The sequence below is a fragment of the Schistocerca serialis genome, chromosome 12 (assembly GCF_023864345.2).
Source record: "Schistocerca serialis cubense isolate TAMUIC-IGC-003099 chromosome 12, iqSchSeri2.2, whole genome shotgun sequence".
NCBI lineage: Eukaryota > Metazoa > Arthropoda > Insecta > Orthoptera > Acrididae > Schistocerca > Schistocerca serialis.
Window position 1 is genome coordinate 94,355,675 of NC_064649.1, and position 19,716 is coordinate 94,375,390.

Sequence of the window (19,716 nt, forward strand, 5' to 3'; positions counted from 1 at the left end):
TTTTTTACATGCGTCTGTACATTATTCTTGTTAGCAACTTGGATGCATGATTGTGCGAAAATTCTCGCACTTATATGGCTATTGTAATCTTCTGAATTGATCTCCAAAAAGTCTGATAGTATATTGCCAGTCTCATAACATTCCGCACATCAATGTGAATAGTCAAGTTGTTGCTACTTGTTACAATGATTTTAGAAACTGGTGTGTTGTATCTATCCCTTCTGATCCCTATATTATCTATGTAGAAAATGTTGAGGGAAAGGTAAATCAAAGACCACGTTTTATTGGCAGAATAGTAAGAAGATGCAACAAATCTGTGACTCAGGAAGTCGGGATGAGGGGTGCACTTCGCATGGAAGGTTAAGGCCCCTATAATATCACTTCTTAAGCGCACTACCAAAACAATAAATTAACAATTTAATCAAGACAATAGTTATAAAACAGCTGAGAGACAATCAACACCTGGCCACCTTTAAGACAATACCGAAATGTCACATAGCTTGCTTCTCAAGCAAGGCAGCGAATTGTAATTACCAAGACTAACTTAAAGAGATGAGCCGCAAACATTTCAATAGTTAAAGGAAGAATAAATTACAATCTGGAGGTGATTTAAAAGTTACCAATTAATACAATTCATTCTCAAACAATTTTTTAAAAACCTTTTTTTTAAAAAAATGTACATGAAACACGTTAAAAGTTTACCAAACGGGCAGTGACGCCTGGCTGCCCTGGGAAAAAGGTGACCTACCTTAAAATGCCGGAAGCAGCAGACCAGCCGTCCAGAAACAACACCTAAACGCCAGGGCCCAGCCGGGAGTCACATCCCTTTAGAAGACACGTCACAGCTTCTATGCACCGAAGCGAAACGTACGCCGCTCCCACACACCCCAACTCGCAGAAAACTGGAACACAAACAGACCGCAGAAGACACGGCAAATATCAACCAAACATCAATTAATATACGTTGAGAGATCAATAAATAACAATATAAATGAAGAAGCAATTGCTCTAATACTGAGTGAGTGCACTGAAATACATGCACGTATATAAAGGAACTACGTATAAATGACTAGCCTTATAAAATACAAGTCTTTACCACTAACTGAGTGAGTGCTTTCAAATAAATGCACGTATATAAGTGACCCAAATTTTAAAGCAATATAAAAGGGACGTCGACTTGATGGCAATCAAAATACACTGGAAATCTCATTCAGACAATACATAAACTTCTGGATACTGTCCCAAAAAGCCAAAAAATACAACACACACCTTCGTGCTAATCAGCTTCCTAATAGTAATGTAACCAGCAGATTTTTAAAAGGAACTGCTGGTCTCCATGCTGTCACACTCTTTGCGGATGCTCTTACTTCAACAACGCACACATTAGGGCAACCAAGCAACAAGTACACTCGCTGCAACTCAAATGGTTCAACGAAACGAAGGTCCCAAAATCACTTACACCTTCGATGGAGAGCGTTGTTCGAGACGGTCCCCAGGGATGGGTCTCTCCGAGAAAACAGGCACCAAGGCAATGCGAGGAACAGCGCCCGGAGTTGACATCAGGCAGATCCACCACAAACTCGCGACCGGCTTACGAGGTAGGCCCACCGTGCCGCTGCTGGCCGAGCACGCGTGTCTTCCTCTTTCGTCCACTCAAGCACGTCCTTGCGCCCCGTAGCGAAGCGACTCCAACACCAACCGCTGCGAGCGGGAAACACCCGCGAGATCGCAACAGGGGCAAAGATCGTAGTACAGCCGGGTAACCGACAGTGTGGTGCCAAAGAGCTTGTAAGCAGGCTGTTCAGGTTTTTATATTGGTAACGCCACGTAGCGCTCTGTATGGAAATCACTGGCTTTGCTGTGTGCAGTCTGTGGCTGGGTGGCATTGTTGTAATATTCGCTATTGTAGTGTCGGGCAGTTGGATACGAACAGCGCGTAGCGTTGCGCAGGTGAACCGCCAGCAGTGGTGGATGTGGGAAGAGAGATGGCGGAGTTTTGAGAGCTGACGATCTGGACGTTTGTCCATCAGAAAGAGTAAATTTGTAATATTGGATATCATGGACTGATATATATATTATGACTTTTGAACACTATTAAGGTAAATACATTGTTTGTTCTCTATCAAAATCTTTCATTTGAAACTATGCCTATCAGTAGTTAGTCCCTTCAGCAGTTAGAATCTTTTATTTAGCTGGCAGTATTGGCGCTCGCTGTATTGCAGTAGTTCGAGTAACGAAGATTTTTGTGAGGTAAGTGATTCAAGAAAGGTATAGGTTATTGTTAGTCAGGGCCATTCTTTTGTAGAGAATCCTGAAGCGATGCAGTCCTTCAACAAAGGAAATTGCTTACAATACTTCTCCCAGTCTCAGAATATTGCTTGTCTGTATGGGACCCTTACCAGTTGGGTCTGATTCAAGAGATTGAGAAGGTCCGAAGAAGAGCGGCAGGATTCGTGACTGGTACATTTAGCCATCGCGAGAGCGTTACAAATCTCATAGAAAGTTTGAAGTGGGACACACTTGCAGATAGACGCGCCTTAAACAGAAGGGGCTGCTCACTAAATTCCAAAATCTGATCTTCAGCGAGGATGTAGGACATATATTGTTACCACCAAGTTTCAAATCGCGCAATAATCACCATTCAAAGATAACGGAAATAAGAGCTCGTACTGAGGCGTTCAGACAGTCGTTTTTCCCTCGCGCGATCCGCGAGTGGAACAAAGGGGGGAAACATGACTTTGACGCGAACTGTGCCCTCCGTCACACACGGCTTGGTGGCTAGCGCTGTATATACACTACTAGCCATTAAAATTGCTACACAAAGAAGAAATGCAGACGATAAACGGGTATTCATTGGACAAATATATTATACTAGAACTGACAAGTGACTACATTTTCACGCACTTCGGGTGCATAGATCCTGAGAAATCAGTGCCCAGAACAACCACCTCTGGCCGTAATAACGGCCTTGATACGCGTGGGCACTGAGTCAAACAGAGCTTGGATAACGTGTACAGGTACAGCTGCCCGTGCAGCCTCAACACAATACCACAGTTCATCAAGAGTAGTGACTGGCGTATTGTGATGCTTCCAGTTGATGAGATATCTGGAGAATGTACTGGCCAGGGCAGCAGTTGATCATTTTCTGTATCCAGAAAGGCCCGTACAGGACCTGCAACGTGCGGTCGTGCATTATCCTGCTGAAATGCAGAGTTTTGCAGGGATCGAATGACGGGTAGAGCCACAGGTCGTAACACATCTGAAATGTAACGTCCACTGCCGTCAATGCGACCAACAGGTGACAGAGACGTGTAACCGATGGCACCCCATATCATCACGCCGGGTGATACGCCAATATGGCGATGAAGAATACACGCTTCCAATGTGAGTTCACCACGATTTCACGAAACACGGATGCGACCATCATGATACTGTAAACAGAACCTGGATTCATCCGAAAAAATACCTTTTGCCACTCGTGCATCCAGGTTCGTCGTTGAGTACACCATCGCAGGCGCTCCTGTCTGTGATGCAGCGTCAAGGGTAACCGCAGCCACGGTCTCCGAGCTGATAGTCCATGCTGCTGCAAACGTCGTCGAACTGTTCGTGCAGATGGTTGTTGTTTTGCAAACGTCCCCATCTGTTGACTCAGGGATCGAGACGTGGCTGCACGATGCGTTACAGGCATGCGGATAAGATGCCTGTCATCTCGACTGCTAGTGATACGAGGCCGTTGGGATCGAGCACGGCGTTCCGTATTACCCTCCTGAACCCACCGATTCCATATTCTGCTAACAGTCATTGGATCTCGACCAACGCGAGGAGCAATGTCGCGATACGTAAACCGCAATCGCGATAGGCTACAATCCGACCTTTATCAAAGTCGGAAACGTGATGGTAGGCATTTCTCCTCCTTATACGAGGCATCACAACAACGTTTCACCAGGCAACGCCGGTCAACTGCTGTTTGTGTATAAGAAATCGGTCATGTCAGCACTTTGTAGGTGCCGCCACCAGCTCCAACCTTGTGTGAATGCTCTGAAAAGCTAATCATTTGCATATCACAACATCTTCTTCCTGCCGGTTAAATTTCGCGTCTGTAGCACGTCATCTTCTTGGTGTAGCAATTTTATTGGCCAGTAGATGTGTATGCTTGTCAGATTCGTACCCACTTTCTTTGCCATTAGTTATTTTAACATAAAAAAAAACATTGCAGAGGAATGACGACACAAGAGTTGATGGTTCGGTTCACTTGACCTAGGCTACTGAGGTAAAGGCCTGCAGCCGAACGCGTCGTGCCGTGATGTGTCAGCCGATAGGGGGAGCCGAGATTCGCCAACGGCTGTTCCCCTTGACCGCGGCCACCCGCCTATCTCGCAGCGACACGCGCAGGCGTTTGTCGGCCGTCGCGTGTGGTCGGGGCTGTGACGCGGGGGAGGGGGCAGGATCAGAGCTAGACGTGCGTATCGCCGGCACGCAATGCCAGTACGCCCTCCCACGCGTGCGTCTCTGGCGCGCGGCTGAACAACCCGGCTGCTCTGTCACACAGCTGGCGACAGGTCAGCCAACGCACGGTGTTTATCGCACAGTGGCGTGACACGGGGGGTCAGAAAAGCTCGTGTGCAAACTGGGACCGTGAAACTCGGTGCCGGGGTTAGTCCGTCTCTACGTATTCACTCTTCAGCGCGACATATTTTTGACAACGTTCGAACGAATTGGTGGACCTTCTCTGCTACTCTCCCCCATCGGATAGCCGCGCCCGTTATCACGCCACTTCCGTGATCCGGGGAGGTGCGGCGGCTCCAATTCGGATCTGCTCGGCAGATGTTTTAATGTTGTTTTACCACATCTGGCTAAAAACTGTGGCTACATTAGGTACTGACAGACTTAATACGAGGGCTATCCACAAAGTACATTACGTTTTGGAATTAAAAATAAATAAAGTATTGGAATTTTTTTTAATTATATACAGATGAAAGCCACACTTAAATACTACTTTTCTACATAGCTGCCATTTAAATTAAGGCACTTATCGTAGCGATGGACGAGCTTGGAAATTCCTTCGTCGTAAAATTCGGCCGCCTGCGCCTTCAACCACGTGGTTACCTCTTCTTGAAGCTGTGCGTCGTCATGAAAACGCCGCATAGCCAACCACTTCTTCATTGCTGGGAATAAGTGGAACTCGCTCGGTGCCAGGTCGTGACTGTACTGCGAATGAGGAAACACCTCCCACTTAAAAGATTCGAGAACTTCACGAGTTGCATTTGCCGTGTGGGCCCGGGCGTTGTCGTGAATCAGCAGGATCTTTGAGCCCAACTTTCCCCTGCGCTTGTTTTTTATTGCTCTTCAGAGGTTGTGCAGAGTTCGGCAATACCTTTGAGAGTTTATTGTAGTGCCTCTTTCCAGGAAATCCACAAAAATCACGCCTTTTCTGTCCCAAAAGACAGTCGCCATTACCTTCCTTGCCGGCATTGTCTCCATGCATTTCTGGGGTTTTTTGGGGGAATTTGTGTGCCCCCACTGCATTGACTGCAATTTTGTCTCGCAGTTCACATGCTTAACCCATGTTTCATCACCAGTAACGATGCGATCGAGTAATGAGTCGCCATATTTCTCGTAATCGTCCAAAAACGTTAACGCTGCAGCCATTCGCTGATTTTTGTGAATCTCTGTTAAGATTTTTGGTATCCATCTTGCACAAAACTTGTGGTAACCAAGCTTTTCTGTAATGATTTCGTGCAACAAACTCCGTGAAATTTGTGGAAAACTCATAGAGAGTTCTTTTATTGTGAAATTACGGTTTTCACGGACCGCGGCATCGACTTTTTCGACAAGTTCGGCAGTCACTATGCTGGGTGTTCCACTTCGCTCTTCGTCGTGAGAGTTAGTTCGGCCATTTTTAAATTTTATGACTCATTGACGCACTCCACCTTCAGTGATTATGTTGTCCCCATACACTTCACAAAGCTGCCGATAGATTTCTATCGGTGTACAGTTTTTTGCAGTCAGAAACCTTATTACAGCACGCACTTCACACTTAGCGGCATTTTCAATTAACGCTGACATTTCAAACTGTAAGAGTAACTCAACGGAGTACAGCACGAACCTCTCACTAGCACGGCAGGATGCCGACTGAGCGGCGGAATGCCATGACACCAAGATGGCCGCGCTAGCCCCGCCCCTAACGGACACAAACGAAAACGTAATGTACTTTGTGGATAGCCCTCGTATTTGGCGAGCATTCTCAACCAAAAACAATACGTATTTTTGTAGCTATTACGTTTTCGGGAAATGCCACACCATAAACTTGATGTTGTTGTTGTTGCGGTCTTCAGTCCTGAGACTGGTTTGATGCAGCTCTCCATGCTTAGTGTATTCATCTCTTGGTCTCCCCCTACGATTTTTACCCTCCACACTGCCCTCCAATACTAAATTGGTGATCCCTTGATGCCTCAGAACATGTCCTACCAACCGATCCCTTCATCTAGTCAAGATGTGCCACGAACTCCTCTTCTCCCCAATCCTATTCAATACTTCCTCATTAGTTATGTGATCTACCCATCTAATCTTCAGCATTCTTCTGTAGCACCACATTTCGAAAGCTTCTATTCTCTTCTTGTCCAAACTATTTACCGTCCATGTTTCACATCCACACATGGCTACACTCCATACAAATACTTTCAGAAATGACTTCCTGACACTTAAATCTATACTCGATGTTAACAAATTTCTCTTCTTCAGAAACGCTTTCCTTGCCATTGCCAGTCTACATTTTATATCCTCTCTACTTCGACCATCATCAGTTATTTTGCTCCCCAAATAGCAAAACTCCTTTACTACTTTAAGTGTCTCATTTCCTAATCTAATACCCTCAACATCACCCGACTTAATTCGACTACATTCCATCATCCTCGTTTTGCTTTTGTTGATGTTCATCTTATATCCTCCCTTCAAGACACCATTCATTCCGTTCAACTACTCTTGCAAGTCCTTTGCTGTCTCTGACAGAATTACAATGTCATCGGCAAACCTCAAAGTTTTTATTTCTTCTCCATGGATTTTAATACCTACTCCGAACGTTTCTTTTATTTCCTTTACTGCTTGCTCAATATACAGATTGAACAACATCGGGGAGAGGCTACAACCCTGTCTTACTCCCTTCCCAACCACTGCTTCCCTTTCATGTCCCTCGACTCTTATAACTGCCATTGGGTTTCTATACAAATTGTAAATAGCCTTTCGCTCCCTATATTTTACCCCTGGCACCTTTAGAATTTGAAAGAGAGTGTTCCAGTCAACATTGTCAAAAGCTTTCTCTATGTCTACAAATGCTAGAAACGTAGGTTTGCCTTTCCTTAATCTTTCTTCTAAGATAAGTCGTAAGGTCAGTATTGCCTCATTATTATATTCTTCTTGAAGTCTGAGGGTATTTCGCCTGTTTCATACGTCTTGCTCACCAGATGGTAGAGTTTTGTCAGGACTGGCTCTCCCAAGGCCGTCAGTAGTTCCAATGGAATGTTGTCTACTCCGGGGGCCTTGTTTCGACTCAGGCCTTTCAGTGCTCTGATAAACTTGATAACGTGAGTGAAAGGGGTAGTGAGTGACTGCGTTAAGACTTGACAGTGATACTTGTTCATCTAAGTTTCAGAATATATTAATTAAGGACAAAATTTCGAACCTTTCATGTCGTGTGAAAACGTTCTCCCGAAACGTAGATTTATTGACTTTAATTGCAGCCTGGTTCACGTCGAAGTACAGTAGGTTTTGCTCGGCTACCCTGCTGATGACCTGCTGAGACTGTGTTCGCAGGTAGGTGCAGGTTCGTCGTAAGGGACGGAAAGAACCGCGCCGCCACAGGGGCTTGTACTCACGTCCTTCCCCATGCACACGGTGTCGCAGGTGAAACTGTCAATATTCGGGGGCATGACGAGAACGATCATCCCAAGCGAAAAAGTCCATGTTTACTAAACATGGACTACAAAATACATACCATAACAGCTGCGACCGTGAGTGATGTTTCAAGTTGCGAAGATGAACACGTGCCCATAACACTTAAGGGGAGTTGGAACGCCCTATCCCGACAATGCTAAATTTAGTGACTCGGCTTCCCTGTATTTCAGGAACCACTGTAGCTATTGACATGAAACCTTTACAGGACGTTAAAGTGTATGTTCTGAGGCCACTGAACTACAATAATTGTGTTTCATCCTCTGCTTCCGGAAATACAATATTTTAATTAGACGGTTAAAATTTTGTGTACTTTTTTGTACGTTATCCTAAATAATTTTAATTATGCATAACATTATGATCTCCTTTTAGTTCAGTAGACTCATGATATGTATGTTATTACTCCCTGAAAATCTGAATGCTCTACTCGAAGTGGCTTCTGAGATTTACGGAAAAAATGTCAATTTTCAGGAACGGCTTCTAAAGCTACAAAAGGCTGTAACTCACTTAATATGTGCTTAATTTTTTTTATTTTTAGTCACTCAGAAGCACCCTGCACCGTATTGTATATCATCCTCTTGATCTTTTTCCATGTTTTTTCTTCTTTTCTTCTTTCTGGACTCCATAGTGACCAACTGTGCTGCATACTCTGCTATATGAAAGCGAACATTGTCCATCCGTTAGAGTTCTCTGATTCAGTTTGCTCCAGGATTAACGCTCATATGCTGTATCACTTTCACACTACCAATATTGCCATCATTAAAAGCAATAACAGCAACACTGACCCCCCACTTTGGTGTCTTCATTCCATATAAGAGTATTGAATGACTTTTGGGATTTTTGAGTCTGTAATTCAGGATTTGCCAGGTCTCTGTAAACAGGTTTTATGATATCCTTGACTGCTGCTGGGATGCAATGTTTATGGCTGTATGAACTGTTTGAGTACTGGGCATTGCAGTAATTGCACCATGAATCAGGCCCAGGAGGACAAAGGTGGTGTACTGGGTTTTCATCAGTTGACAGTCTGTGGTAGAAGGTAGCCCACACTGCCTGATTCATTTTCAACAAATCCTCAGTATTATTTGCAATGACCATCCCATAATACTGCTGTAGTTCATCAGTCATTTTGTCTGTCAGCCTGCTTCTTACGGTTTGATCATCACAAAGTTTCTTGTCTCTCAAGCTTTATTTCAACTTCCTCAACCTGGTGCCCATAATCTTTTGGACATGACTTTTATAACCAGCAATCCACACCCTTCTGTATAAGAAGTTGCCGATTTCATTAGCTCTAGAAGTAATGCAGGTAAAAATGTTAACAATTTCAACTTGTGTATATTATGTTTAAAAAGTAAAATAAAATACTTCCCATGTGAGTTTATCATTTTTTTCAGAAAATTGCAAATATTATAATGAGATAAAAATCCGAGAACGTGAATTTTTTTTCCGTTCTAAGTCTCCTTAAGCTATGAACTTTAGAGCCCACATTCAGCAGACGCTTTTGCTTCAAATGATCGTAGCTGTCATATTCCTGAACACTGGCGCTTTGATCTGCGGCACCCAGTATGTTTAGACACGATCACGGAACACAGTTGCAGGTTGCCTACCTAACAGCTCTCAGGAGCACCAAAAATTTTAATTTCAATGTTTCGCGTAATTCTCGGCCGAATTCGCACTGAAACACCAAATAAACTGGTATAGCCATGCGTATTTAAATACGGAGATACGCAAACAGGCAGAATACGGCGCTGCCGTCGGTAACGCCTATGTAAGACAACAATAGTCTGGCGCAGTTATTATATAGGTTACTCCTGCTAAAATGGCATGTTATCAAGATTTAAGTGAGTTTCAACGTGGTGTTATAGTCGGCGCATTAGCGAAGGGACACAGCATCTCAAAATTAGCGATGAAGTGGGGACTTTCCCGAACGAACATTTCGCGAGTGTGCCGTGAATATCAGGAATCCGGTGGGACATCAAATCTCCGACATCGCTGCGGCCGGAGAAAGAGCCTGCAAGAACGGGACCAAGGACGATTGAAGGGAATCGTTAATTGTCTTCTTTGAGTAAATAGCGTGTTAGATTTGAAAACTATTGCATTCCTTCTGGAACGGAATACATTAAAATAACAGAGGTAAATGAGACAAATACAGTGTAGATATAAAAAAAACAATACATAATCATGTGTGTCTCAACTAAAATCAACTTTGAGCTTGTAGACAGCTGACAATGTACTTATAAAGTTGAACTGTAATCCTGAGTGCAAAAATGATACTGAAAGTTTTTCACTTTATTATGAACATTATTAGTGTGTCCTTTGTAAACATACTTTCTCATAACAGCTGTTATAATTAGATACTGAAACCAGAGCCATCAAACTTCGGATAATGAAGATATATCACACTTTGTACCAATCTGCTTTCTTTCAGAGCTTAAAGGAAAATGAGTACACACACACACACACACACACACACACACACACACACACACACACACACACACACATGTAAGGCGGTTCATATTTCAAAATAAATATTGCTCCCCTTTTTTGCAGCCGTTAATACGTACAGGTCATCCAAAAGTCTGTTAACATTTGAAAATTCAGTACTTCACGGAATAATGTAGGAAGAGAGGTAAAAATTGACATACATACTTGAAATGGCATGGGGTTTTATTGAAACGCAAAAAGGTAAAAAATGACCAATACATGGTGCTTCATGTGGTCCAAAAGCGATAATTAGTATAACAATTGATATGTACAAAAGACGATGTAATTTACAAAAATTGGTTCAAATGGCTCTCAGCACTATGGGACTTAACAGCTATGTTCATCAGTCCCCTAGAACTTAGAAGTACTTAAACCTAACTAATCTAAGTACATCACACAACACCTAGTCATCACGAGACAGAGAAAATCCCTGACCCCGCCGGGAATCGAACCCGGGAACCCGGGCGCGGGAAGCGAGAAGGCTACCGCACGACCACGAGCTGCGGATGATGTAATTTACAACAAATGATCAACATGTTGGGCATTCTTCGTCAACAATCCCTCAGCACTGTAAAGGGTATCAGTAGATGTCGTGAGAAACCGCCGTCCGATGTTTTCTTTTAGCATCTCAAATGAAGTCGGACGATCGCGGTATACTTGAGACTTCAGGTAACCCCACAACCAATAACCGCGCGGACTGAGGTCTGGGGACCTGGGAGGCCAAACATGACGGAACGGGAGGCTCAGTAAGCGATTCTCACCTGAGGATGTGCGCAAGAGATCTGTCAGACGCTTAACAGTTTGGGGTGTTTGTCAGCCAGGCAAGGGATGATGCGAGTCTGTAACATATCGGCGTACCACACACACATCATGCTGACTGTTTGGAAAGCAGCAACCCCCATTTCATCGAAATAAAAGAGTCTGATCTTAGAACTTTCGGTAGCCCATATTCTGCAGTTGTGCGTGTTGAGAGACTCGGTGTGTGAAATGGGCTTCGTCGGTCCACAACACGTTAGACAACCAATCGTCGTCTTCCCCCATTTTTGAACAGGCCACACCATATACACTATGTGATCAGAAGTATCCGGACACCTGGCTGAAAATGACTTAAAAGTTAGTGGCGCCCTCCATGGTAATGCTGAAACTCAGTATGGTGTTGGCCCACCCTTAGCCTTGATGACAGCTTCCAATTCTCGCAGGCATACATTCAATCAGGTGTTGAAAGGATTTTTCGGTAATGGCAGCCCATGCTTCACGGAGTGCTGCATTGAGGGGAGGTATCGATGTCGGTCGGTGAGGCCTGCCACGAACTCGGCGTTCCAAAACATCCCAAAGATGTTCTATAGGGTTAGTTCAGGACTACTGTACTGGTCAGTCCATTACAGGGATGTTATTGTCGTGTAACCACTCCGCAACAGGCCGTGCATTATGATCAGGTGCTCGATCGTATTGAAATATGGAGTTGCCATCCCCGAATTGCTCTTCAATAGTGGGAAGCAAGAAGGTGCTTAAAACATCAATGTATCAATGTAGGCCTGTGCTGTGATAGTGCCACGCCAAACAAGGGGTATAAGACCATTTCATGAAAAACACGACCACACCATAACACCACCGCCTCCGAATTTTACTGTCGGCACCACACACGCTACAGTCTGGAACCGCGCGACCGCTACGGTCGCAGGTTCGAATCCTGCCTCGGGCATGAATGTGTGTGATGTCCTTAGGTTGGTTAAGTTTAAGTAGTTCTAAGTTCTAGGGGACTGATGACCTCAGAAATTAAGTCCCATAGTGCTCAGAGCCATTTGAACCATTTTTGGTTAACTGAAACTTCTTGGGGGATTAAAATTGTGTGCCGGACCGAGACTCGAAATCGGAGTCCGGGTTCAAATCTCGATCCGGCAAACAATTTTAATCCAAAACAACAAGGGGTGCAAGCCATCTCCAAGAAAAACACTACCACACCGTAACATCACAGCCACCGAATTTTACTGTTGGCACTGCACACGCTGGCAGATGACGTTCACTGGGCATTCGCCATACCCACACCCTGCCATCGGATCGCCACAGTGTGTACCGTGATTCGTCACTCCACACAACGTTCTTCCACTATTCAGTCGTCCAATGTTTACGCTGCTTACACCAAACGAGGCGACGTTTGGCATTTACCGGCGTGATATGTGGCTTATGAGCAGCCGCTCGACCACGACATCTAAGTTTTCTCACCTCCCGCCTAACTGTCACAGTACTTACAGTGGATCCTGATGCAGTTTGGAATTCCCGTGTGATGGTCTGGATATATGTCTGGCTATTAAACATTACGACCCTTTTCAACTGTCGGCGGTCTCTGTCAGTCAATAGACGAGGTCGGCCTGTACGCTTTTGTGCTGTACGTGTCCCTTCAAGTTTCCACTTCACTTCCACATCGGGAATAGTGGACACAGAGATGCTTAGGAGTGTGGAAATCTCGCATACAGACTTATGACACAAGTGGCACCCAATCCCCTGACCATGTTCGAAGTCCGTGAGCGCCCCATTCTGCTCTCTCACGATGTCTAATGACTACTGAGGTCGCTGATATGGAGTACCTGACAGTAGGTGGCACCACACTGCACCTAATATGAAAAATGTATGTTTTTGCGGGTGTCCAGATATTTTTGATCACATAGCGTATGCTCTCCGCGTCACAAAATGGATGGCTAACAGTTCATGATGACACTAGGTTCCGAGCAGATGAGTTTGGTGGGTACTCCTTATCGCTGTCCAAACAGTAGTGCGTGGAATGCCATTACGACATGCGACTTTACTGTACGGGCACTGACTTCACCAAGCGGAGATGAAACTTCTTACTCAACTGTTCGAACAGCAGTAGCACTTGAGTACGGTCTCCCATTGTGTCTTTGGTTCCTTCACGATGTTTGTGTTCCATTTCATTATGTCATCAGAGAAAATAATTCTGTCGTCAAAGTGCATGACACAGTTTTCTCTGTTCTTGTTTCTCTAAAGGCCTAGTCTATGGAAAAATTTAAGTGCTTCCTGTGGATGAATCTTGAAACTAACAAACATTTCGTTTGATGGCGTCTTGTAATGAATAAGATACTAGCAACCCAAGGGTATTAGTACAGGGTTATTACAAATGATAGGATGCGATTTCACAGCTCTACAATAACTTTTTTATTTGAGATATCTTCACAATTCTTTGCACACACATACAAAAACTCAAAAAGTTTTTTTTAGGCATTCACAAATGTTCGATATGTGCCCCTTTAGTGATTCGGCAGACATCAAGCCGATAATCAAGTTCCTCCCACACTCGGCGCAGCATGTCCCTATCAATGAGTTCGAAAGCATCGTTGATGCGAGCTCGCAGTTCTGGCACGTTTCTTGGTAGAGGAGGTTTAAACACTGAATCTTTCACATAACCCCACAGAAAGAAATCGCGTGGGGTTAAGTCGGGAGAGCGTGGAGGCCATGACATGAATTGCTGATCATGATCTCCACCACGACCGATCCATCGGTTTTCCAATCTCCTGTTTAAGAAATGCCGAACATCATGATGGAAGTGCGGTGGAGCACCATCCCGTTGAAAGATGAAGTCGGCGCTGTCGGTTTCCAGTTGTGGCATGAGCCAATTTTCCAGCATGTCCAGATACACGTGTCCTGTAACGTTTTTTTCGCAGAAGAAAAAAGGGCCGTAAACTTTAAACCGTGAGATTGCATAAAACACGTTAACTTTTGGTGAGTTGCGAATTTGCTGCACGAATGCGTGAGGATTCTCTACCGCCCAGATTCGCACATTGTGTCTGTTCACTTCACCATTAAGAAAAAATGTTGCTTCATCACTGAAAACAAGTTTCGCACTGAACGCATCCTCTTACATGAGCTGTTGCAACCGTGCCGAAAATTCAAAGCGTTTGACTTTGTCATCGGGTGTCAGGGCTTGTAGCAATTGTAAACGGTAAGGCTTCTGCTTTAGCCTTTTCCGTAAGATTTTCCAAACCGTCGGCTGTGGTACGTTTAGCTCCCTGCTTGCTTTATTCGTCGACTTCCGCGGGCTACGCGTGAAACTTGCCCGCACGCGTTCAACCGTTTCTTCGCTCACTGCAAGCCGACCCGTTGATTTCCCCTTACAGAGACATCCAGAAGCTTTAAACTGTGCATACCATCGCCGAATGGAGTTAGCAGTTGGTGGATCTTTGTTGAAGTTCGTCCTGAAGTGTCGTTGCACTGTTATGACTGACTGATGTGAGTGCATTTCGAGCACGACATACGCTTTCACGGCTCCTGTCACCATTTTGTCTCACTGCGGTCTCGAGCGCTCTGGCGGCAGAAACCTGAAGTGCGGCTTCAGCCGAACAAAACTTTATGAGTTTTTCTACGTATCTGTAGTGTGTCGTGACCATATGTCAATGAATGGAGCTACAGTGAATTTATGAAATCGCTTCAATCATTTGTAATAGCCCTGTACAATGTCTGAAAGCTGTTTGATCAGTCCTTACGTTAACTTCGGTAATTATGGTGCAAAAAATATAAATCTTTAGTTTTAAAATGTTGTAAACTCTGCAAAAGGTGTGGCATTGGTGAATCCTTTTGAGCACTTTTGAAAATTAGTCATTTCTATTTTTCTATTCCAAGCCACAATGGGAACGTTTTAGATTTTTTCCTTTAGTAATTAGTCAGTGAAATAAGGAACGACAGTATCATGAAATACAAGTTCAGTGACATGTCTGCAAGAAGCAGACTCTGCACATTTTAATAAAGTAACAAGCCATGTCTGAGGCCCCCCCTCCCCCCCCCCCCCCAACTAAAACGAGGAACTCAGTTTTGTTTTTGTCTTAAGCTGACATGTTAATAATTGTTTTCAAATATGCATTTATTTTTGGAAATCTCTGTCGTTTTAAAAATAGTTCTCCTTCAAAAGTTTTCCATTGGTAACTCTAGCGCTATTGGAAGTACCATGTTATGTACATCACTGTAGTTTGTAGAGCATGGGTGTAGGTGGTCATGTAGATGTGGATGTAGAGATTGATGTGGATGTCTGAAAACATTGTATGATGCTTACTTACACACATAACATTACTGAGCTGAAGACGTGAAACGACAGATTTTACTTAAAACATGGGTTATTGGATAACATTAGTAACTTGTACATCAGGACTGAAAAGCACATGACACTTTTGTAATAGTGTACAACATTTATTATTCAAGTAACCGGTTTTCAGCTGTTGGGCCATAACTAGGTATACTGTAAATATAAATGTGTGGTTGCCAATTTAAAAATGTCTACGATTTTAAGTCAGTTGACTGACATATTAAAATCCGATGTAAGACTAAAATGTGAAGCGAATTTATTTACCTTATGAACTCCATGAGAAATTAACAAAAGTTGATCAAATGAGAAACAGAAATTGAGCAAAATACAGTAAACTTCGGTGACATATTTCAGGGTCATGACACAATGAGATAATATTATTCTGAGCTAGTATATTACTGGTGATCCACATGAGTGAAATACGGTGGATATAAGTAGGGAGGGTACATTACAGAACAGTCCAGATGGTTCATTTGCAATATCTGCTGGTGGCAATCGTTACTTTATTTCAGTTACAGTATGCAGTTTCATTCACTCCCTATTTTACTTTGTATAATTACACTTACTTAACTTCTCAGTCTGATCTCCTCAGGTCTCTGACTCCGGATATTATAATTGTTCAAGATGGTAATATTTCGTTCAGTTATACACTTGAAACATGCCACCATAGATTGTTGTATTAGGCTCATTGTTTTTTTCCCTTGTCTGACGAATTCTTGTAATTTGATGAATAGTTCATTAACTTAATTTGTCAAATATTTTATATACGATAAATAGTTTTTATTCAACATTTTAACGAAATAATTGTTCTCGTTTCAATACTTGTCACTGCTGACAGCCAACTGAGAGACTCTTTAGTTGCGTCTTGTTTAAAATATTTGTTCTTGTTTAATTAATAGCCACACAAATTTATATTTGTTCCTGATGATGGCCTAACAGCCAAAAACAGTTGGTTAACTAATAACAGTTGTGATACTGTCCCATTTTTTCGATTCATAATGTATAAAATATTTTAACATTAACAGTCAGTTAATGGAAAATATACCTCAGTACTGGTTTATTAAAAAATTAATCAGTGGAGTAAATGGTGTTGCCAATCAGTACACCCTTTAGGCTAATGTTAAGTTGTACTTTATTGGTAACTAGTGTTCTTATGGGTGCTGGTAGAGTATGGAAACTGCATGTTACTTCTGAGCAATGGGCACTTTTCCTCAAAGTAAGTTTCTTTAAATCTTAATGTAGATCATTCTTATTTCTAGTGTTGATTCCTATGAACTAGTTCACTGATTTGAAAGAGAGACGAATAATATGTATAACAAATTTCGTTGAATGATACATAGCAATAAACCCCTCGAACTCCTGTGTCTAAGGCTGCATCAAACTTGTAATTACTTTACGTTCCAGCTCCACATATTTTACATTCCGCTTGAGATTCATTTCCCCCTTTCTTGAAAGCCGGATATTTGCAGGAAAGGATATCAGAAAAGTACACTTTCCTTTAGGCGTAGCCAAATATTTTACGTAACTCACGCGGTTAAATATTACACTCACAAATCACGCGTGCACTACAGGAAGCCAAGCCAATACAAAGCGAAGATACGAAACGAAAATTTTAAATAATCGATATTTGCATTCGCTCATAGGTCGATCAACGATAACATCGACGATCCAGGTGCCACCTACTAACACCGCCTTCGTGCGTGTTTATCGCAAAGGCTGTGCTAATAGTTAAAGTATTTAAGAAAAGAGCAATAGACCGGGACGAATTGTAAATTTAACTGTATTACGCTCAACTTTGCGTAAAAGCCGGACACTAAAAATCCGCCCGGACCCCGGACAAAGAGCTAAGGAGGAGGACGTGTCCGGATTAATCCGGGCGTCTGGTCACCCTGACCTGGAACTGGTAGGGGAAATCATGAATAGTGAAACATGGAAACCTGAACATCGCACCATGAACTCTGAAACGATGAATACTGTAGATAGTGAGAAACAGTATCCTGGCAAATTCAAATTTAACCGGTCCGACAATCAAAGCTTTTCTGTCACTCTAGGCGTGTGGCTGATATTTCTGGAACTACGTCGATGCGTGCTCCCATCTAGCGGCAGCAGGTCAAAAGAGGTAGTTTGGCCATCGGCCGTAGCGATGGCGCCAGCGGCGGGCTCTCACAGGTCGTTCGCTTCCAGATCCGACGCCGGCGCCCGACGCCGGCGTCTCCCTCCCCCGCCGCCGACACGCACTGTCTCTCTCTCTCTCTCTCGGCGACTCTCCCTCCCCCCGCTGCTCGCGTCGCCCTCTCTGTCCGCCTCTCTCTCGCTCGCTCCAGCCCGATGCTCCACTGGCTAGCCCAGTAGTAGTGTAGTAGCGCCGAGCAGGCTCCAGTCAGCACCCGGTCGCGAACAGAGACGGAAGGCCTGCCAACCGTGGCGAACCAACCAACTAGAGACAGTCGCGAATCTTGCGCTCGCGTGCTTCGGACTGTTTACCTTCTGACGACAACTTGTGCGTGTTGCGTGACGTCCCGCCGGTGCTGAAATAGCCTTCGTGTGCCGTGCTTGATCACTCCCACACCCCCCTACTTACACCAATTTTTTTTTTTTTTTTGGTAAAACGTTTGACAATTTAGCTTTGGTCTTCCCTCCGGCTGGCGAACAGTTGACTGCCGAGACCGAGGTCAGGGAATCCCTCCTGTACGTGTTAAGAACTCCGAACGTACTCCTCGGGCACAGTAGCCAGTGCAATAGGCCATGTGCGTACATTGCTCCAATATTTTCGTTTGTCACCAGTACAGAGCGTAATTCCCGTCGGACGCTGACAATAAGGTTTTCGGCAATTTCTGGACCAGTCGCTCCTCGCGATGGGCCTGCCGGCATTCTGCAGCGCGTGACGGAGGGTGCTTTCGCTCGCAGACCACGTGGTCTCCCGGAGGCGTTTCGCTTTGCGCACAGACGCGGAATTTGCGCTCCTGAGGGCTTTCGCACGCCGTTCGCTGCCTCATGCTGACCACGGGCGACGTGTTTCCCGGCGTCCACGCCACCTCGAGACGGGTCCGAAACATCTGACTGCGTTGTCACCGTGCGCCGAAAGGCCGCAACTTGAGCAGGAAACGGAAAAGGAGGAAACGGGCACCCTCCTAGCCGTAGAGAGAGCAGACTGAATCTGTGATTTCGCCCCCACTCGCCGTTAACGTCCGAAGACAAACGCCAACTGCCCAAATAAACAAAAAAACCAAAACAAAGCAGGTACAGACTGCCTGAGAAGCACAGGTGAAGAAAAAGAACCACCACAGTACTGATACAAAAATAAATAAACTCTAACGCAGAACAACAGAAGCACTCACCGAGAAGGAAATTCAAAGTGGCTTACGAACATATCTTCCAAACAGAACGCCGACTATTTCGAAGGCGGTAGTTTTTTTGTCTTTTGCTCACCATTTTTTCCTCCAAAAAAAAGAAATTCTAAACTAGATAAGGCAAGTAAATTAGTCTTACATAGAAATTGTTAGGCGTCAAGAAGTAGTGTAGCTACAGAAATCTAGCAAAACAAAAAAGTAAAATTTGTAAAAGTACACGATTACATTAAGACATTTTTTTGCTAGAAGTGTCACTGAGCAAGACAATTTTCTATAAATTTCTTAATAGGACTAAGGGATAGACTCTTCGAATGTTTTTCCTAGCGTATCACGAAGTGTGTGAGTGATAACAACCTAGCTACTTTTTTTTTTCTTGTAAAATTCGAGTGTCTTAGACTGAGAGATATCCGCTTGGGTCGAAGTGGCTGATACTGAACCTGGGAACACTGACTGTGTGCAACTCTTGTCAAACACACTGACCCAATGTCCTGATAGTGGGATTCACCGCCATACTACAGACTTCTTCTTTCTTCTCTTCTTCATCTTCTTCTTCTTCTTCATCGTCTCTTCCTGCCCGAAAACGGGCCCGTTTCCTGCCGCTGTCAAAGAAAAACTGAAAATTTCGTCCGCAAAGATCTACGTGACACGCTGGCGACGGCGGAAAGGTAAGGGATGTTTTGTCATTGTGCAACCACGTGTACGCATTTAGCTTGTTGTTCTACATTTTTACGCAATCTCTACTTTCAGGAGCTCTTTAATTCCTACATAGTATACAGTCACACGTCTACATTACATATGTATACTGCACACTATAATCATTATTACCACTTGCTGTTGTTTTACGTC